General features: G+C 54.6%; 1 protein-coding gene and 1 long non-coding RNA gene across 5 annotated transcripts in view; one reads left to right on the forward strand and one right to left on the reverse strand.

Moving 5' to 3' along the window:
• The window catches only part of NEK6 (NIMA related kinase 6), a 50397-nt gene extending 47861 nt beyond the window's left edge, over positions 1-2536 (reverse strand). The window contains exon 1 of one of the 2 annotated variants that reach the window (XM_019658824.1): positions 2440-2536. The gene's annotated coding sequence lies outside the window, so the exon portion shown is untranslated. Of the gene's footprint in view, positions 1-2143; positions 2235-2439 lie in introns of those variants that run through there. The other variant, XM_019658825.1, reaches the window with a different exon arrangement.
• Positions 1520-5728, forward strand: LOC109391345 (uncharacterized). Of its 3 annotated transcripts, none has more exons than XR_002125789.1 (3): positions 1520-1794; positions 3285-3463; positions 4059-5728. It is a non-coding gene; the product is annotated as an uncharacterized LOC109391345 (long non-coding RNA). The 3 variants fall into 3 exon arrangements; XR_002125790.1 differs by lacking the exon at positions 4059-5728 and adding an exon at positions 3649-3790; XR_002125791.1 differs by lacking the exon at positions 1520-1794 and adding an exon at positions 2526-2582.
• The last annotated feature ends 16327 nt before the right edge of the window (positions 5729-22055 follow it).

The following is a 22055-nucleotide window of genomic DNA, read 5'->3' on the forward strand; positions in this document are numbered from 1 at the left end:
ACCTGGCGCCGGGCAAAGTCCCACTCATGCATCAGGACAAGGTCCCAGGTCCTAGTCAGTCCTACCACACTTCTTGTGGTGTCCAGGGAAAGTCCCACCTCCTCCCCGAGCCTGGATTTTCTCATCTCTAAAGAAACAGCCAGTCCCCACAGGGTGGGCACACAGGGGCAGTCAGGCCCCCTCTCTTCTCATCTGATGGTGTCCACACGGGCTTCTCTTCTAACGTCTGGCTGTTCAGGCACAAACTGCTTTCTTTGTCACCCTCTCCTCCTCCTCCTCTGCCAGCCTTTCAAGGCGGGGACTGGTCTTAGCAGTCATCTACAATAGAAACCACCAGCACCTCGCCTAGGGCCTGGCACAGAATAGTGGCAGCTGGCTGAATAAACTTCTGATCAGTCAGTGGAAGGGTGCTCCTCCCACCCTCCTGAAAACCCCAGGCAAGAAACATCTGCCTTCCATGTGCAGGAACCCCTCAGGGTCCCCGAGGTCTCCCACCAGGCAGAAATCATCCGGCCATTCAAAACACACCCTGCATCACACTGCAGGGCTTCCCAAAGTCTTTGTAAAATTGAGGAGGTTCCTGATCACCTCTCACTTCCTCTTTCTTGAGTAATAAAACCCAATTCTGGAAGAAAAAAAATGCAGGAGCTGGAAACATCTCTCAGTTAAAGAAGCAGTGAGGCATTTGGTTACTGTCCGGGAGGTCTTGGGCTCTGGGACCTGGTGCAGGCTGGCCTCATCCCACCTCTGCTAACCCCTTCCTCTTTGCCAGGGAGTTACATGCAGGGCCTCAGCTGTTTCTGCTGCCATGTCTTTGATGTTCCCATTTTACGGATGAGGAAACTAAGGCACAGGAAAGTCAAGCGATTTGCTAAGCCCACGCAGCCGGTACATGGTATGCCGTGTCTGAACCCAGGTCTGACTGTTTCCAGTCTGGGTTTCAATCTCCTTTGTTTGGGGTGATCCTTGGAAACCCCTGGAGCAGGAGTGGGGGGGGGAGCTGGAATCTCACTCTGCTAGGAGCCCCCAACTCCTTAGGCAGGCCCACTGTCCCAGGGACCCCAGCCCTCCAGGGAAATGAGCTCGCTCTCTCCTCAAGGCCTTGGTAGGCTCGCTTCCCCTGCCTGGAACGAACTGTTTCCCAGGAAACCTGGAGCTTCCTTTAGGGCCCAACCTGGGGCACCTCTTCTAGGCAGCCTTCCTGGATTTCCCGTCAGCTACTCCTGCCTCTACAGCCCTGGTCCCCATGCTGTCACTGCCTGCTCACGTTTCTCTCTCCCTCAAATGGAGATTTCCTCGATGGCAGAGACCAAACCACTCCCCTGGGGCCCTAGCAGGCCAGAGGGAGGGCGAGGTAAATGGCTGCTGACCAGGTATAGAAACACAAGAGGCCAGGAGGGAGGAGCCTGGGGCTCCCTGGCCAGCTCATCTGGGGGGGGGGTGCTGGGGAGGGCCTGGGGTTTAAAAGGAAGGGCAGTCTCAGAGCAGAAATTCCTTTACTCCCATACCTCGTCTCAGACCATGGCTACTGCCCTGCCAACCAATAGGAAAAGGAGGACCTGCAGAGCGCAGGCCCCGCGGGGCTGGAGGGCTTCAGTGTCTGTAGAAGCTTGTCCCGGGCCCCAGGAGAGCATCCATAATTCTACTCAGTGGACTATAACCAGGGGAAGTTCCCTTATTTTCTTCTTCCCCCATTTTAAGGTTTGAAGGGATGGCTACACCTGGCGGGAGAAAGCTCAATGGAGAACTCATGGCTCAGACATCAGGAAGGGGCTCCAAAGCCCACACGGAGAGGTAAGCACTGCTTTTGCTGCTCCCCTTGTAACCTCAGGAGTCCTGGTAAAGTCCAGGATCACTCAATGTGGAACTGCCCCCCCACACACACACACCTGGGCGGTGGCAAAGGTCATGCCAGGCTGCTGGCACTAGCCCCCTGGCAGCACCCACCTGCGGGTGGGTCAAGGGGCAGCGGTCTGGAAGTGCAGCCAAGGTCGGGTGCTTTGTGAACCCAGGCACTGGAGGTCGCTCAGGCTTGCCTCCCAGTCACTTGCTGGGCACACCCTCCAGGGCAAAGGCAGCAGCCCTAGGTGGCAGGAAAGGGCGAGGGGCTCCCCAGAGCAGGAGGCAGGGCAAAGGCTGGTACCTTGCAAAGTGGCTCTTGAGAAGCTCGGGGAAGGTCTGCTTGGCTCGGGGGTTGAAGGCGGACGCTCGGTGCCAGGGCCTCTGGGGATCTGGGTGGCTTTCCTGTGCCAGGGCTGGTGAAGGAAGAGGAGCCAGCCCAGCCCTGTCTCTGTAGGGGACTTCCCCTGCCCAAGACTCCTGTCCCCAGCCACTGCCAAAAGGAAACTCCCCCACCACATGCTGCTCCAAAAATAGCTCCGGCTGCCACCTCTGTGGTGAATGGAACTTATCACAGTCTCCAGGGAGCCCGATACTCACCAGGGACTAGAACGTGACGGCAGCAGCCACTGGACAGTCTTGGAGAGAGTGCATCTGTGCGCCCCAAGTCAGTGGGCTTGGAATGCAGTCAGAGTCCACTCCGGGATTGCCCAGTCCTGCTCCCTTGGGAGCAGGAAACTGAGGTAGGAGGCAAGGGACTAGCCAGGGCGACGAGCACAGCAGTGGCAGCACCTGGCCAGGACCCAGTCTTCTAAATACACTCTCCACCCACGCTGCTCAGGCAAAGAGATCTGCCCTTCAGGCTCTGTCAACCCCTTACCAACAGGAGCCTGGAACATTGACAGCAGTGCCCGGGATTAAACCAGCCTGGGCTCTGGGAGGGGCGAGGGGTCCTTTCCTTGCCCCTCCTGCTCCATCCCCACCTACCCCCACTGGGCTCCAGCAAATGCTAAGACGCATGAAAGTTCTTGCTGTCCCTTTAAAAGTTTAACCCTTTCTAGTTTCTCTTTTGTGAGCTGAGCCAAAAATTATTTGTTGCCTGAGAGATGAGCACCGTGGTAGGCAGCAGTCTTGAGTTCCAGTCCTGGATCTGCCACATCCCAGCTGTGTGTGTCCCAATGTTCTTATGGGTAAAACAGGGACAAGAATAGTATGTACCGCCCTGGGCTGCTGGAGGGTTCCTGACATGATGTAAATCTAAAGTACTTAGCCTTGGGCTGGCACATGAAAGACACCCAATCAAGGGAGTTACTGTTTGATTATTATTACATCCTCTTTGAGGCCCCACACTCTCCCAAAGGAGGTGTGTGTCCAGGAACTGAGGACGCAGAGTGCTGCGCTTTCTCTTCTTCCACACGTCTTTCCAGCTGCCTTCTCTTGTGCAGGGCCTGTGCTGACAACTGGTGACTCCAAGACGCCTCTAATGGTGTCTGCAGGAGAGAACTCCGGAACACAGGGACAGATACCGACAAGCCAGAAAAGAGCATGAAAAGCGCCCTCAGGCAAAGCACTGATGGGCTCTCATCTCACTTCTGGCAAGGTCAAGGACAGCTTCTCACAGCAGGTAAGAGTTTGAGGTGGCCTAGAAGGACTAGGACGAGAGGACAAGGGGATTCTGGTGAAGGACACGGTGGGATCAAAGATGTGGACCTGCAGGCGTGTGGGAGGAAGTCAGGGAAAGCAGCAGGCCAGCCCATCCCCCCATCTCCAAAAAGAGCCCCCATGGTCAGCATCTGCCTCTTCCTCTAGAACAGAGCTACCTCTACCCTGCACAAGCCCCACGCCCCATCTGCAGCTCGACTGCTGGAACTGACAGGCATATGGCAGCTGAGGCCCCGGAGGACACACCGAGCGGATCCTGGCACGAGGGCTCGGCCACCTGCCAGCACACCTTCCCCTCCAGCCGGGCCCAACTGTTGGGCATATGCCAGGTGCATGCCCCCTGGGTGGCCACGGCTGGGCCCAGGCCAGCCATCCACAGGCCTGCAGGGTGGACCCCACCCTGGCCCTGGTGTGTGTGGCACTCTTTGAGGACTGTCCTCCACGACCGGCTAGGTGGGTGGCATCAGCCTGGACTCACAGAAGAGACTTCAGATGGGCCTGGGTCACGCCCCTGAGTTGGGCACTTTCTGCCTAAACTGTTTTTCTTCTGTTTTCAGCCTCCTGGAGAGGAATTCCCTCCAGGGCAGAGACAATCCTCTCAGAGATAAATGTGCTCCGGCTCAGGACACGGGGCAGCACCCAGGGAAAATGCAACGTGGGCCAGCCCCACGGAGCATTCCTCTTCTTCCTGGGCCTGAGGCAGCCAGAACCTTCCAGAAATCTAACGTGGCTCAGATCAGCCTCCGTGCCCTCGCGCACACAAGTTTGCTGCCCGTCACTCCCCGCCTGTCCGCCTGAGACACAGAAGAGAGGGCGGAGCTGTGCTGAGGGGCACAGACAGCCTGAGGCCCTCTCCATCAGTGGCCGGACTCTCGGGCCTCCCAAGTCACCACGAGCCTCCGGCACAATCTCCACACGGCTGAGCGTGGCTTGGTGTGTAGGCGACAGGGTCTCTCCTCCATCCAGTCCTGCCACCCCATGTGGAGCTACAGGCCAGCATGTAATTATGGCTTCCAAGGCCACACCATGGCGACACCTTCCTGTGTCATGCTCCCCTCCAGGATCCTTGCTGACCCTGAGTCAGGCCTGGGGAGTGGGAGGCCATTTTTAACTCCTTGAGGGTGAATGCTGCTCTGAGCCATGATGTGTGTGGCATGGTGGCTGGGGACTCACAGGGCTGCATGGCCTTGGGAAAGTCACAGCCTGTCTCTGGGCCTCAGTTTCCCCACCTACAACATGGGTGGGTCAGGCTCCACAGTGTAGGGGGGCCCTTCTGGTGCCGATGTCTTTGAAGAGGCTGATGGAAGATATGCAACTCACTGTCACACCCTGAAACTGGGCTCCGGGATGCTATATCTAATCGTGTGCTCATTTCTGGTAGGAAAACCGTGTCTTCTGGGTCTGAAATTGCTAAAGGGACACTCTCTGGCCTTGGAAGGCTTTTTGAGCCCTCCAGCACCCTGCACGCTGCCCTCCCCATTCACAAGCCACCGCCATGTGGGGGCATGGCTCAGATGCCTCCCGGGCTCCCAGACACACACACAGCCATGGAACTAGGGTGTGTACGTCGGGGAAGGGGGCCACACAAAGAGCACCCCCTAAGTGCCGGGTGCTGGGCCAGACCTTTCAGGAGCGTTGGCAGTTCGTGTGCTCATAAAACGACTCTGCAAGGCAGACAGTGCATTCATTTGACAAATCTGGAAACTGAGGCTCTGAGAAGTCATGTGATTTGCTGGAGGAGCCCCAGCTGGAGAGGGGCAGAGCCTGGATCCACCTCATGGGGTTGTTCTGAGGACTGAGGATATGCAGGCAAAATGCCAGCCCAGGGTTATCAGGACCCAGGTAGACACAAGAGCTTCATAAATGTGGCTGCTGCTGCTATTATGATTACCATAATCATCATAAAAAAAACCAGGGCTCATTCAACAGCCATATCCCTGCAACAAACATTTCTAGCAACCCGCTTGGCAAATCAATTGTCACAATAAAGCTGGTCCTCATTCTCCAGGGGACCCCAGTCTTGTGGCCAACCAGGCCCTCAGGCCTGTGGATGTGACAGGAGGTGTCCATCCTCTGAGGATGCCCACCCCCTGCACACACACACACACACACACACACTCACTCACCCTTTTTGGCAGAGGACACGCTGGCTCCTACTGCATTCTCCCAGAAGCTGGGATGTGACGGCAAAGCATTTCACAAAGTTACCGGGACGATGAACCTGAGCTGCCTTCCCCTTCCCCCACTGTCTCCATAAAATAAATCTTGGCCCGCGGCTGGTGAGAGATCCTATATATTTACATGACGATCGTGCCTCATGATCACAGGGCTCGTGTTTCCGGCAGGCAGCGTGTGGCAGGGATGACAGTGGTCCTAAGAGACCCACTATTTTCCGGCAACTTTTATTGTCCATTATATCCCAGCGTTTACAGGGCTGTGCTCTGGGCCTGGCAGGAATACCGCACACGGCGGAGCCGGCAGGCCTTAATATTCCAGCCGAGGGTTTGCAGATCCATCTTCGGGTCTCATCCATCCTGCCCAAGTCTTTGTGTGGTACCGAAACCCCAGGGAGCCCCAGGGGCTCTGGTGGAAAAGGGCCTGGGGGGTGGTGGTCTAGAAGCACAGATCTCCCCACCCAGGCCATTTGCTCGGTTCCAGTCTGCTGTCCTGGGCCAGGGCACACTGCTAACTCTGGCCTTCCTTGGGTGTGCAAGGGACTGTGTGAAGCGGGGGTGGGGAGAGGGTGCACAGGTACATTGGAGCCACTGCTACTGGCTCACGATGGCTGACACTAAATTCTCAAGGATTCTGTGAGACAGTTTTCACGTTGTATGCCTGAAATCAGGCCCGGTAGGGATATTTACACCATGGGAGTTGGCAAATGCTACAGATGAGGGCTTTGTACAAATCCTCTGTAACTCCTTGCCCGCCCCTCTGCCTGGGAGCTGTTTGTTAAACATTTACCAGCACCCCCCCAGGGAGAGGTGACCTGGGGGGGGCATCTGAGTACCTGGAAGGGTGCATGGGCAGAGTCAGGGGTGAACTCTGACTTCCTCAATCACTTGCTGTGTGGCCTTAGGGAAGCTATTGTGCTTTCTGAGCCTCGACTTTCTTATCTATAAAATGGGGACATACCTAACCTGCTGGGGCTGTTGAGGGTAACCCTTTTATGGGAACGTTCCCTAGGTGATGCTTGGTATATAAGAGGTGCTTACTAGATGATAACTATTAAAAAAAACCACTTTTATATGAGTTCATTTGAGCCAAACTGATGACATATGTTGGGGAACAAGATCTGAAATGCTCCCTAAATAATAACTATTGTCATTCATTCATCCAACACTTAATGAGCACTTACTCTGTACCAGGCACTGTCTGAGCGACAGGGATACAGAAATGCACCCAGGAGATGACAAATATCAAATTCTTCACATCTGAAAAGTCCCCAGTTCTTGATCATCTGCAGAGGGATTTTTACCTACACCATCCTGTGAAGCCTCATGACAACTTTGAGAGGTGGGCAGAGCAGGAAATATGTCCATTTTTGAGATGAGGAAATGGGGCTCAGGGGTAGGCATGACTTGCCCAAGGCCTTTGCCAGGGGGTAGCAAGGTGGGGCTCAGCCCTGAGTCCACTCCAGGCCCACCATGGTACCCATCTATGAATTCCCAGGTCTAGCCAGGTTGGCCCCCTTAATGGTGCCAGGTTGACCTGAAAGTGAACCCACAAACAGAAGACAGGAGTCCCCGGGGGCAAGGAGACTCCTGGTCTAGGATCCTGAGTTCTAGTCTTGGCTCCAGGGTCTCCCTCCTCTAGGCCCTTCCCCTCCTGGGCCCTTGGCTCCCCATAAAAAAGGCTGCGAGGGCTGCACTCAGGATGCTGTTGGCCCTGATGGGTGAGGGTCTATCTCCAGGCTCCCTGGCTTCGCCAAGTGTCCCTCTGTCCCCTACAGCCCGGGAGGACTCGGGCATATCAATATATACTGTGTCCCAGCCGGAGCCCAGGTGAGCAAGGGCCTCGCAGGCAGGAAGGAAGAGGGCACTGAGTTGGAGCAGAACTCCTATTTTGAGCTTTGCCATCTCACCCTGCTGGCAGGGCTCATCTACCCATTTCACAGATGAGACCGAAGTTCAGAGAGGGCTGTTGTCAACAGCCTGGGAGCCAGGATTCATACCCAGGCTAGCAGCTTCCAGAGCTGGTGGCTGCGGTGCCCAGCAGATATCAGAAAACTCAGTTCTGACGCCTGGGAGGCCTGCGGATGGGATGCTCCTAGCCACCCTGGTCTCAGCCCGGTGGGGCTGAGGAGTGTTACGCTGAGAAAGGGAAGACGTGCAGGCAGCTCTGATGACTCACATAACCTTTGAAACTAGGAGGCAGGCGGAAGTGGGCAGCATTTCTGGTGCGTTTCACCTCACTTCCTAGAAGGATGCGTCACCCTCTGTTTAGTCAGCACTAACCCAACAGTCCACATGGCCCTGCGTTCAGGGTGGCACCTCTCAGCTCGCTTCTCCCCGAAGCAATGCCAGGCTGGCACGTGGGGACCGTCCACCTGTCAAGGGGGGGTAACCTCATTTCACAGATGGGGAAACTGAGGCCCAGAAATGAAGGGAGGTGGTCCACGGACACACAGCAGACACCTAAGTCTTCAAATTCCTTTAACAAAAGGTTAATTTTTCTATTTTGGGGAGACAGGAAAGGAGAGACCCTCTAGGGCCTTAGAAGAAAAAAATGGAGAAAAAAAGAACTAGCAGCTGAATAGAATTGCAACAAGGCCCCCAGCCAGCCCAAAGAGGTTTCTGAAATTCTGTGCAGTCTGAATTCTTGCTGGCTGAAGGGTCACGCGATTTCCTCTGCAGAAAGCAGGGTTGAAAAAGTCTGACTGAGGGGGAAGCGGGAGGAGGGAAGTGGCCACGAGGCTGGAAATCATGAGTTTCAGCCTGGCGGCCCCCAGTGACTTGCTGGGTGATCACAGATGAGCCCTTTGCCCTCTCTGGGCCTCAATTTACCCTCTTAAAAATTTACTACGCATCAAGCTTTGTTCTAATACACTTATGAGATATTAACCTACTTTCCCTCCTAGTACATTATTCTCTCCCTTTTCCAGAAGTGGGGAAAGAGGCAGGAAAAGGTCAGGCACAAAGTCCAGAAGAGGTGGAAGAACTGGGATTTGAAGCCAGGTAGTGAGGTTCCAGGCCTGCGCTCCTAACCGCTGAGCCACAGGCCCTCCAGCCTGCAGCAGCACATGCCTGGCCCCTCGTCCCCTCCCTGCTTTCAGGGGCTTTGCATCTGTGCTGTGGATGCCAGCAGGCCCGTTTCTGGAGACACTGAACCATCCTCCTCAACTCGGCTGCTGGTCCAACTTGCCGCTTTTTCCGTGAACTCTGATTTCTAGCTCAGCAGCCTTTATAACCACAACCCAGGAGACCCTTGGGAGACTCCCAGGTCACAGCAGCCATTGACCCGCCTCTTTGAGACTCGCTGGGAGCCGTGAGCCTGAGCAGGAATGGACGGCCCCACTCTGACGTCCATTTTGGAGTTTTACACTCAGGTTGGCCTCTGGGACCGCAGGAGGGAGACTGACATTCAGGCATCCAAGGAAGAGACAAAAACATCTATTCAATGCCAGACAGAGCCTGCTCTGTGGAAACGATGCTACTGAAACGTGACAAGCAGCCCAGCTGTGCGAGAGATTCCCGAAAAGCCTGACCTGGGAGCATCCACGTGGAAGGCTCAAAGGCTTGGGTGGTCACCAAGCCTGGCCTGGTGCTCAACCGTGACATTCCTGAGGGAATGAGGTTCTGACCCAAAACCGGGGCTTATCTTTCAAAACAGAATTCTTCAGACAACAGACATTTTTTTGGTTTCAACAAACAGACCGCTGATCTCTGTTTGCTCTGATCTCTAGAGCAAGGAATACTCATGCTAAGAAGAACAGCACCCCCGTATCATGTGCCCCACCCCCTGCCATGCACTGCACCACGTATTTGGGTCCACCTGCCATTCCCATGAGGTGGGCATTACTATCTCTGTTTTGCAGCTAAGGAAACTGAGGCTCAGAGGTGCAAATCCGCACAGCTGGGAGACTGCAAAGGTGGCACTTGAAATCTGGTGCCATCCTGGAACGTAGAAAGTTGGGGATGAGTCCCAGCAGCACCTGCTGTCTGCACCACTGAGAGGAGCTCTGGACAGACATGGAAACACAGAGAGAGTTCTGTGGGCAGGTGCACATTAAGTGTTGGGCCCTGGGCGCATGCATTCTTGCCTCCACAGGCACGGGAAGAATTCCTGCAGAGAGACAGGTGGGGAAGGGTTGGCCCTACTGCAGTTAGAATAGCTCCACGGAGGCTGCCTCAGTGCTGCCTTTTCAAAGACACTGGAATCCATGCACTGGGAATGTTGTGCTGAGTGCCCAGAAAAATTCCTCACTTTGTTCATATTGTTGTGTCAACGGCAGATAATCATTAAACAAATATGCGTGCAGTCGCTGCCACACTCCCATCAATTCCTAGGAGCAGGAGAAACCCTAAATCCACTCATTTGAGGTCTCATGTGTCCCTAGAGGAATCCACTAGTCCACATCCTGTATTTAAAAGACAGGAAACCGAGGCGTGGGCCAGAGAAGTGATGTGTCCAAGGAAGGACATTCAACCGTTTGTTCTTTCAATCAATAGTGGAGGAGCAGGGGGAGGGTGCTCCAGGCGGAGGGAACAGCATGTGCAAAGGCCTGGAGGTTAGGCAAGCCCCCAAATAGTTGTGGGATAGAGGCCTCAGCAACAGCAGTGGCCTCAGGTCTGCAGAGGGGCAGGGAGGCTCAGGACGACCGATGAGGAGCGGTGAGCATGGGTACACAGGGCTGGTAAGGGGTGCAAAGCCAGGGCCAGAACTCAGCTCCCCAGGCCCCTGTCCACTGCTCTTCTGCACACCACTCTGCCTCCCCCAGTACCAAGCCCGGGTATAATTTTACTCAGTGGGTCACGTGGTGAATCAAGCTGCAGACAGTTTAGCAGCATCTTTCCTCTGCCAATGCTATAGGCACACACTTGACCTCACCACCCCTGCCCTGGTCCTCTCAGGTAACTGTGCGCCCACAGACAGGAGGAAGGAAATGCCTACAAGAATCTCCCTCTCAGGACACCATGCTGGGGCCGGATCTCAGGAGTGCCACATGCCAGATTCCAAGATCCCAAGACTCTCTCTCTCTTATTTGGTGAGCGTTTATTGAGCACCTTACTATGTGCCAGGCTGTGTTAGGCACTGGAAGGATTTATAAAAGGTGGTTACAACCTCTAACTCACTCAGCTGTCCCCTAATCCTTCTGGGATGGGCAGGGCTGGAATCACTCCTCCTTTTTCATAAGAGAGGAGACGTGAGGCTTGGAGAGGCCCTGGTACCTGCTTGTTCAAGGTCATTGGCTAGGTGTCAGGGCTAGGATGTAACCCGGAAATTATGATCACAGAGCCTTTGTCAAAATAGATAAGGGCCCCAGGGGGACCAAAAGAGCCTGGGTCCCTCCTTCCTGCCTCATGGGCTGCCCTTTACTCACAGAGCAGGCAGAGGATGCCCTGGCAGACACCACCAGGAATGGCGGGGTCCTGTCATTACGGGGAGGGGCTGCTCTCCCAGCCCAAAGGAACGTGGCCAGGGCTGGTGGCTTGTGCCGAGTGCTGAAGGCTCCCAGCCCTCAGCTGTCCTGGCTGATGCCACCGAAGAACTAAATGCCGATGGCCTGTATTTAAGAAAAGTGTGAAGCGAACCAGTCTACCCGTCTGGTGCCTACATTAAAGCATATAAACAAATCTGGGACACAGAGCTCGGGCTGTGGAGTCAGAGCGCTCCTGGCCAGGTCATCTCTTTGAGTCTCTGAGTCTATTCGGTGGGAAGGATATGTCCTGGCCCTGGCTATGGTGACAATGACAGCTCTCTGTCACAGGATTCAGGTCCTTGTGTCAGCTGTCTCCTCCACAGGAATGTCAGCCAGCTCCGTGGGTCCGCTGGCCTGTCCTGTTCAGCCCCGGCCTGCCGCCTGGCACAGAGTATGCTGGTTACATGCTATCCTCATCCACACGTGAGCAAACAGTCCCAACTGGGAACCCAACTCAAATGGCTGCAGACACCCCAAAGTGCTAAGGCTTGGCCATGCCCGATCTGAACAGGCCTCCTCCTCACCTCTAGGATCCCTGTGCTGGGCTGAATAGTGTTCCTGTAAAACTCATGTCTACCTGGAACCTAGGAATGGGGCCCTATTTGAACATAAGGTCTCTCCGGCATTATCAAGTTAAGATGAGGTCCTACAGGATTAGGGTGGCCCTAATCCAATGACCGATGTCCTTCTAAGAGGGAAATTTGGACGCAGGGCCACAGAGGGAGAAAAGCATGTGACAACGGAGGCAGAGAGTGGAGTGCTACATCTACAAGCCAAGGGACGTCACGGATTGCTGGCACCCGTCAGAGGCTGGGAGGGAGGCCTGGAACAGACTCTTCTTCAGAGCCTCCAGAGGGCACCCATCCTGCCGACACTTTGATTTTGGACTTCTGGCTTCCAGGGCTGTGAGAGAATAACTTTCTGTTGTTTTAAGCCACCTGGTTTGTGGTACTTTGTTAAGCTGGCCCTAGGACTCTAACATAGTCTCCCAGCCGACCCTCGGAGCCCAGGTTCCCACGTTCCCCAGGCGCTGCAAACTTCATCAAAGGCGCCCTCAGGCCCAACTTCTGCTCATGGAGCCAGTGGTTCCCAGGCCTGAGAATTCCCCAGGCCTGTTAAGCTTCCCCCAAATGCTGAAGACCAACAACATAAGGTCGCCAACTTTTTCTGGGTAAAATTTCCATCTATTATCACCCTTCTGCATTTGACAGACACCTGACATAAGAAAGGAGCTGATACCTTGAAGCCTGTCCTAAAGTTTTCTCCTTTCACCATGGATGGGTGAGATCTCACACAGCCCTGAGCTGGGCCCGGGTCTGACATCTGGAAACTAGCAAACTTAAGCCGCTGTGCCCTGCTGGGTGATTTATTTCAATCCTGGCAGAGGAGCAGCGAGGCTGGCCTCCTCCACTCTTCCGTGAGTACACAAAAGAGGTTCTCTCCGGCTCAGGAATTTGACCAGTATATTCCAGTTACCTGGTGGATAATTCCAGTTAATCCCTGCTGAGGGCTGGGTGATGTCCCAGCCCGAGAAAGGAGGCATTCCAGGCCAGTCCATGAGGAAGGGGCAGGAGGAAAAGAAAATAAAAATGAAAAGCAGGAGCGGGAGCACTGACCCTCCTTGCGAAAAGAAAACCAAATTGTGAAATTACGCAATGTGCAGACATCACGGCCTGATGACTCCAGTTCTCTTCAAAGTCACCTCATAAACCCGCGCCAACCTCGGAGGGAGAGGCCAGATGCCTGGCTTTCGAAACATCTGGCCCCGGCAGCCTGATACCCCATCGGAAGCCAGTCACCCTGTGCTTTGTGGATGTTGCACCCACGTCTGCCTCGTGGTCACCAGTGAGGCATGCCGCGAGGGCCACCTCAGGAGTGCTAATCCCATCTCACAGGGCGCCCGGGGTGCTTGGGGCCTTTTGCCTGGAGTGTTTGGGCTAACGTCCGTGTCCAGGTGGCCTTGTTGGGACTGACCCAGGTGGCCAGTCTTGGGTACACGGCAGCGAACCTCGGATGATAAGGTCTGACGCTGTTGCCTTCCAGGGCTGGAGTCCATCTCTCCCTCCCTCCCATTCTGCACGCCCAGGGCAGGGGCAGGGTGGGCCCCAGTTCTCAGCAAGCCAGGAAACACACTCTTTTCTGGGCTAAATGCCCAGATTCCTTGAGCAGTCACAGGACACGCTTTTTCTGGGCTGATCCAAAGCCACAAGCGCGGGCTGGAAGTTTCTTTGGGCAGCGTTGTGGGGACACAGACAGGCGCACCTGGAATTCCAGGCTGAACGCGGGTCAGTAAGGGAGGCCCCAGCTGGCCCAACAGGCAGGGAGGGGCTCAGTCCTGCCCCTGCAGTATGATTGAGGGCACAGGCCTGTGCTCTGTGGGTCTGTTTCCTTTTCAAGAAAACGAGGGTCTACTCATTCCATCATCAGGCGTCAAGCCTTTTTTGAGAGGCTCGCAGAGCCAAGCACTGTACCAGGCACAAGGCAGAGAAGGCACACATCCCCAGAACGGGCTGTCCTGTGGACAGCAATATGTGCGAGGAGCAAAATACAGCCAAGGAGTGGGTCAGGTGATGCAAATAAGGCGACCTGGCTTCACAGGGTGGTTGGGACAATTAAATCAGATTGTACAGCAAACTGCTGAGCACATAATCAGTACTCAGCAGATAAGTGGGGTCCTCCCATCCTCCCACTGCACCAAAGCCAGACAGAGAAGGGCTGCTGCCGGTTGTGTAAGGACTGGGATGGTTTGGGCCCCTCCATATTTCCCACCGAGCCAAAGGGACGCCCCCCACCCCTCCTCCCTGACCCTGGCAACTCCCTGCTTTTTCTTGGTGGGGAAGCTTTGTCTCTGACATCATGCCCCAGGCTGGCCTATCGAAAATGTCTAGTCTTCTAAAACATCACGTCCCAGTCTAGCCCACCAAAAACGGGTCCTAGCCACCCATCTCCCACCAGCAGGACTGTTCCAGCAGGCGACTGTCCTCCCTGAATTTAAACCTGGGATCCTTCACTTATATATTGAGAAATCTTGCCCCAGCATCACTTTGCTGAGCCTCATTTTCATGATCGAAAAATAGGAGGAGACCTACCTAAAAGGCTCATTTGTTCAAAGAGCTCTCATAGGCAACGTGCCCAGGGTGTGCCTGGCACATGGGAGGCCCACCTGCCCCGTCTCTGCCCAGCACTGAGGGAACGGGATGCTCTAGGGAAGGGAGAGTGTAGACATTGCCTGGGCAGGCCACATGCAGCCCTCGGGGAGACTGGTGTCTGGAGGGAAAGGCCAGGTAGAGGAACCAGTGCTTGAACGGGAAGCTGGGAAGTCAGCTCAGGGGTGGCCTCTTTGCTGGGTGTCTTGGCTGCAGTCCTCACCTCTCTGACTCTGCCTCCCCAGCTGAGAAATGGATTCTGGTGGTGATAAAATGAGACCCCAGGTATATGAAGTCACCCAGCCACTATGTGATACCCCCTTTCATCCATTCAACCTGAAATGAATCAGACTGCTTCCCACAGGGTGCTAGGCCCTGGGGTGGGCCGGGGGGGGGGCGGGCAGGCGTGGCTGAGCCCCTTGTTTGTGGGCAGAACCCAGTTCTCCTCCAGAACCACCCTGCCATTACCTGGCTCTGTGAGGGGGTGAGCGGGGGCATTGTGGGCTAGCCTGGGCTCACCCTCGGTGGAAACAATGCCCAGCCAGATCCTGGGAAGAGCCAGCTCATCTGTGGGCGCCGTCTGCCCACCTCACTGCCTCACACCAAACCTGACGTCAGGACCTGCACACCACACGTCAGCTCAAGACAGGCCGAGTCCCAGTGGGTCGGGGGAACCTCTGACTGCAGCCCACCACCCCAACACAAGCAACATGCCACACACATACATGAAAACTCAGAGCTGCTTGTTTTCATAGCTTTGCCTCTGACTTCTCCAGATCTTCAATTAATCAGTCAATCAATCAATCATCAATCAAAGGAGAATCGGAATTCAATCACAGTGAAGACACAACTCGCACCCCAGGAAGCACATTAGCACGGGGCTCTTGCAGATTAATGAGATGGCCTGGAAATGGGGGGAAATAAACGTGTTCCGTGGCAGCCGACTTGAACAGGCCTCGGCTGATGCACTCCCATTAGCTAAGGCTTCTCTCATCCCCGGGAATCAAAACAGCTTCTCTGACGGGGAAGAAAGAAATGACACGCAGAAATCCGGATTCAGGGAAAAATAACACATCCATGGCACTTTTTTTCTCTTCCCAAAGCAGCGCTGTGAGCTTTACATATTTTATCATTTATTCTCACATTGTCCCCAGCAAGTTGGTAGGCGTCGGCCTTGTTTTTCACAAGAAAGCTGTGAAAGAGGCAGGGGGTGTGGAGGTGAGGGGTCCCCCCCAGCTCGAACACCCAGCAGGAAAGGGCTGGGGTGGGTGGGGGTGGGAGAAAGCCAAAGGTTCTCTGTGGGTGGGTTTGTGGCCTCATAGGCATCTGGGAAGCTCTGGGCAAGTCCACACTAGCACCCACACTAGGGCTTCGTCGCCAGCCTCCAGGTCTCCTGGCGTGAACCCTACCCTCAACCAACCATTTTCCACACACACCACCGGGGAAACCTTCCAAAAACACCTACCTGTCCACACCCCCTTCCTCATCAACCTTCAAGGCTTCCAGACAAAGCCATAATTTCTGAGCTTAGTTAGCATCCAAGGCCTCCTTACCTGTCTGACCCCAATCCCAGGTGACACCTGCCATTCACTACATCGGCTGCACAGGGCCTCTTGGTTTCCTGCAACCCGCTGCTTCCCACCTCTGGGCCCTGTGACCTCCACTGCCATGTGCCCCCCCTCGCATGCCCTCTCCATCTGGCAAACGCCGACCGAGCCTCGAAGGTGGGCGAGGCAAGGGCAGGTTGGTGACAGGCGTCTGTCTGGGGAGTCTTCGCTCTGCTACTTCCCGTAGCCTCGAGGAGGGGGCAGCCCAGGAAAATGGACAGTCCTAGCGCTACCACGTACGAGCTCTGTGATCCTAAGCAAGTTTCTGAGCTCTCTGGGTTTCTGCTGTTTCATCTGAAAACGGGGCCAATGACACCCACTCCCGAAGACATACTCAGAGCGGCCGGCACAGTGCCAGGCACACGTGGGTGCCCCATAAATGCTGGGTGCCCCTCCCTCCCTGCCTCTAAGCTTAAGGGGCCTCTGCATGCTCTGCCACTCTGCACAGGTGACAAGCCCTCTTCAAATGTGTCGGGAACTGGGGCCATCACATGCCCTGTCCACTCTCCTCTGAGAGGTGGTCCAGTGTGGCTGTCAGGGATGTAACAGGAGTGGGACTGGACCCGCCCTGCTACCCCTTTCCTCCTCAGCCCAGGCTCCCAAGACCCGAGGAATCATCCATTAGTAAGAGTTTGGTTTTTCTCTGTCTCTCTCTCTCTCTCTCTCTCTCTCTCTCTCTCTCTCTCTTTTTTCTTTCCTTTCCCCTCTAAGCAAAACTGCTTGGCGGCTGCTCCTGCCTCTGTCCCCAAGGCAGTTCCAAAGGGCCCATCTCATCCTGCAGAAGTGATGGCCGTAATTCTGTTAATGGGAAGCAAGACGGATGGTACGTGGTGCCCAAAGTGTACACAGGAGGCGAGCCGGAATCGGGCCGCCCTGGGGGAAGGGAAGTGTGGCTGGAACACACCCTCCTTTGGGGCCTTATTAGGTCTTGAAAGAGCTGCCGCACTCGCTAAAACCTGCTTTTGCCAGCAGAAGCCTCATTTTACAAATATACAACAACAAAAAAACCCGTAAATGGGAAGAAAACCCTGAAGATTACGCTCCCCTGCTGCATCGAGCCGGGCGAGCTGAAGTCTTTAGCCTCGTCGACTCCAGGTTTAAATAAATGGGCCTGAACGCCAGCTCACCATTTTGTGAACGCGGCGGTTTCTTTGCCGTTTAAGGACTGTTTGCCAGCAGTGGGATAGGACAATTTTGGGAACGTTTTCTTTTAAAAGGCTTGTCAGTCCCAGATGCCATAAAGCCCTATGGCCCTCGCGTCAGTCCCAGGAAGAATCCGTGACACAGCCCACGCCCCAGTCACACACCCACGTCGCACACTGTCACTTCGTCCGTCTTCTCCTGCTCTGAAAATCAGTGGCATATCTAAGGCAATTTCACTGAGGAATGGGCGTCCATTTCCACAATTACGAAAGGGTTCACCCCTCACTCCAATTTGGGATCAAGCCACTGAGTTGTTCTTTAGGTTTGTTTGTCCAAATGCAAAATGAGTACATGGAGGCCGAAACTGTTACAGAGACAGCCGTGGCTGATCACAGGCAGAGCAAGTGGATGTGGAGTCAGCCTGCCTGAGGCTGTGTGACCTTGGTAAGTGGTGGAACCTCTCTGGGCCTCAGCTCTTCACCCCTAATGCGGGGCTAACCCCCCTCACCTCACAGCCTGGGAGCAAGAAGTAGATGCAATCCCAGCTAACCATGATCACTTCTCAGGCCAATTTGAGCACCAACAGCCTCCCTGTTCTCAGTCACACCCTCCCGCAACATCCAGCGCCACCCTGACACATAGTAGGTGCTTGTCGAGCATATGCTGTTTTGAGCAGAATTTGTGGCCTTTTTGCTGCCTGGAAAAACAAAGATATCCTTTCACACTAGAGCAGAGGGGTTTAGGGTGTGTGATCTGGGAGCCAAAGGTCCAAATCCTGGCTCAGCAACAGACCTACTGTGCATCCTTGGGCAGATGACTCAGCCTCACTCAGACTCCCTTTCCTCATTTGTAAAATGGACTGACAGAACCTGCCTCACAGTGTCATCGAGAAGAGTCAATGTGAGTCAATGAAGAGTCAATACGTGGCCAGTGACTGCCTGGGTTGGCCCCGGTGACCAGCTGCCTTGAGATTGAGTAGCTGAGGGTCTTGAGAGAGCCTGAGAAAAACTTCCACATTCATACTGGGAAAACCTTTCTTGAAGACACCTGAGGCAAAGGAGCCCAAGGAGGAGGCCATCCTGGGCCCTCTGGGAGAGCTGGAACCTTGAACAATAACAGCATATTAAAGCCCCAGCAACCGCCTTTTGAGGGAAGAAAGGCACTGGGGGTGCATCACCCCACCAGGCAGCCAGGAGACACCTGCGCCCTCCCAAGCCACAGCCCCTGTTCATCTGTCTCCAACGCTTGAACCAGTAACACTGAGCACACTTGACTCATTTCTTGCTTATGATTGCTCTTCCCAACCAGAATGCCAGCTCCATTTTGGGTCTTTTGTTCATTATGCCTCTGAGAACAGTGCCTGCCTCTGTTGAGTCAATGAATGGCCAAACAAAGCAAGAAGGGGACGAATTCCTCGGGGAAGGCAGCACTGGCGGTCATTTCCAATGGGTCTCAGTATGGAGAGGACATCCTGTGGGTCATGGGTGCTATCAAGCAGCCGTCCTCACCCCAAATGGTGTCATTTATTATCAATACAATAACGGCCACCAAGTGCTGAATGCCTGTGGTGTACATGCTTACCTCACAGGATCATGAAAATTGGCCAGGAGGCAGGAACTGAGATGACTCCTCACTTTGCGAGTGAGAAAATTGAGGGCCCCAGTGGGAAGCGACAAGCCGAGGTGACAGGTGAGCAAAACGTAGAGATGTGTCTGGCATCTAGGTGTGTCCGACCCCACTGCCTCCTCCATCTCTGGGCCTAAGCGAGGCCACAGGGCTGGCTGGATCTTGGGAGGAAAATACTGGACCTGGAACCTCGGGAGCTGCTCCCTGCCAAGAAGGGCGATTGCTCAGAGGCAGCAGCTGAGGTCTGGCTCCTGTCCCATCCCCACGCACATGCAGCAGACAGTGGGGGCAGAAGGCTCAGCCCGGCAGTGACCCCAGCCATCCAGCCATGCCTGCAATTGTGTAAAAAGCACTGGCTTTGTGGGTCAGCCGGGCCTGGATTCAAATCTTGGTTTTCAAACTTTGTGGCTTATGGTTTCAGACTGGTGTCTTGGTTCTCTGAACCTCAGTTATCCTCATCTGATAAAATGGGGTCAGCCCAAAGTTGTGAGGATTAACTATGGCAATCCGGATAAAGTGCTTGGCCCCATCCCTGGTACACAGTAGGTACTAAATAATAAGCATTAGTTAACTCTCCCGAGCCTCCCTCATTCTGTTTTCAAGAGTGGCCAGATATCCACATCCTGTGGCTGCCAGGCCCCCCAATTTCAAAGCTGGGAACAACAGCGTGGGTGGCGGGTGGAATCTGAGCTCCCCGCCCTCTCTGATCTCTAGGGCATCACCTGCTTGGCGTTCATCCCGAGCGAGCAGGTCAGCAACCTGCTCATTTGATTTCTGACCCTTGTCACTCACGGACAGGAAGTCGGAGGGGATGGGTTTGTCAATGCAATAACATCCGGCAACGATGGGAGGGAGTAAATCAGGGAGGGCATTTCCAAGGAGGCCCATGTCCATGCTGTGTCCTTGGTACGAGAGGCCCTGGGTGAGGAGGGAGACCGGCTGGCTGGCTGACAGCGGTCACATCCTGGGCAAGTGGTCTGCGAACAGGGCCTCACAGTGGAACTTTTCCTTCAAACAAGATCTGGCCCCAAGCCCATGGAGAGACCAGATACAGGGGCCTTGCTCTCTGAAATGTGGGTGCTGGTGGGTGGAGGCCCCAGCTCTCCTGTCAGGGCCAGGTTCACGTGCAAGTGACAAGTGTAGTCCCATCAGGCCCTGACCTCAGAAGGGAGCCCCATGCTTGGGGTTTCATGCTCTTTGTTCACTGTCTTGAAAGTCCTCACTGTACCTTTGAATGTTTAAGTGACGTAGGATGGGACAATGTTGCATGTGCTCGGGGCTTGGAGCCTTAGCTCACAAGTGGTCCACCTTCCCCAGGCCGGGTTCTCGGCTGCCCACTCCCCGCCCCATCTCCGGACTCTCTGCTGCCTTCCATCCTTTCAGGGGCCCAGGTACAGGTGTGGGGAGGGTTCAGGTCAGGTGTGCCCACACACCGAGTCACAGGGTGGGTGCCCCAGGTGCCTGCGAGGGTCTATACTTGCCCTGCAAGTGTCTCTATGCCCAAGGGAGAGTAGCATTAAATAGCTAATAAAAAACATCATGATAGGGGGAGACAGAGATGGCCAAAGAAGGAAAAGGCTTTTTTCTTCTGCTTTCTGAATAAGGGGGCGTGCATTTTCATTTTGTACTAGGTTCCCCAAATTACTAGCTGGCCCTGCCTTCTATTTATATGACCCTCTGGCCCCCTCCCCGAACCTGGAGGCCCTTGGGCAAGCCCCTAGGCCTCTGCTGGGTCTCAGACAGTCACCCTGGAGAAGCTTCTCAAAACTCAGCCCTTCCCCTCCCCCACAGGTTTTGTTCTTTGAACCCCTATGGTTGGTCATTTATTGCTATCTCATCGCCAGGCCTGGTTTCCGGTGCTGGAGATGTGACAATCAACCAGGACTCAGAGCAGTGACAAAACAGGCAGGACTGATGCTAGCAGTCAGGTGGAGGAAGTCCTAGCTCTGAGTAGATAATCCGGGAGGGTGTGGAAGGAACGGCTACACCGACTGGCACATTCAGGCTGCCTCTGGGAGGCAGGGATGTCAGAGTCGGCTCTGGGAGATGGCAGGAGCCCCTCATCTGTAAAGTGGGGACACCCTGACTTACCTCTCGGGGCTACTGGAAACTGAAGGGGGCTATCGTGTCTGAGTGTCCCCAGCCAGGCCGGTGCAGGCAGGCACTGCAGGGAGAGGGTACGGGCAAGCAAAGGCTGGGGCACAGGACACAAATGTGGAGACAGTCTACAGAGAACTCCCTTCGGGGCCATGGTGGCTATGCTGTTTCACAACTACCCCTCCAAGGTGAGATATCTGTTCCTTGTGGTTTCTATTCTCGCCCGACACTTGACAGGCGTCACCTTCCTTTCTGTGACTTGAAAGTCCAGTTACTACCAAGCAAGGGCTCAACCAGGTTGCAGTGGGGGCTTTTCTGATTTGACTCATCACTCATAAAGCAGAATGCACAGTGAATATGAGCTCAGGCTGCAGTTGGGCCACACTGGGTCTGATCCTGGGCCGCCTCCCAGCTTGGGGGTCTGGAGCCCATCTGACCTGCCCTGAGCTTCAGTGCCTCATCTGTAACTTGAGGTTTATAAGAGTCCCATCCTCAAGCAGTTGCTGTGATGATTAAATGAAATGGTACCAGGGAAGGGCACGGCACACAGCAAGTGCTCCGTAAATGGCAGCCATTGCTGCTGTCACAGAACCCCAAAACATCACATCAGAACCCTCAGCATCTCACGGTGCTTGCCGGGATCCGCGAATCTGCTTCCTCCTTTCCAGCATCTGCCAGGACTCTGCTTGGAGGCTGCTCTCTCCCCCATTGTCATGTCGCATCCGTCCATAAATATTTAAACAACATGTCATCAGATTATTATAACATATGATGTATAGCACTGATGTGCTGCAGTTCTACGCATTTGGGCTTCGTTTTCAGAATATCAAGACATAAAATATTTATGTATTTAGCCAACCACGAGATCTCACATTCTGTCTCAAAATGCTGGGTGGTGGCAAGACGCTGAACTGAGACGCGACGTGTGAAGGGGATGCCTTGTTCTCACATCGGTTCGTGGGGCATCTGGATTGTTTCTGGTTCATGCTGGGGACGTCATCAGGTGGCCTGTGCATGGTGGCTGGCTGGGTTTATCGCCAAAAGCAGGGGGCTGGGACCAAAAGACCCCATCAGAATGGGGTGGGAGCTCAAACCACTAGGCTCTGTGTCGTTTTCATGTCTGCATCTCCCTGGGTCTGCGAATAGTAGGTGCTCAGTGAATGTCCGCTGGGAAATGAATTAACTCACCTGTAGCCCAAAGCACCACCCAAGAGGTTGGCACCCAGCATGGATTTAGTGATCTTTATGCTCCTGTTTCATTCTGTCCCTGCTGCCCTGCACCAGGTCAGGCAC

Source organism: Hipposideros armiger, unplaced genomic scaffold, assembly GCF_001890085.2.
Source record: "Hipposideros armiger isolate ML-2016 unplaced genomic scaffold, ASM189008v1 scaffold_290, whole genome shotgun sequence".
NCBI lineage: Eukaryota > Metazoa > Chordata > Mammalia > Chiroptera > Hipposideridae > Hipposideros > Hipposideros armiger.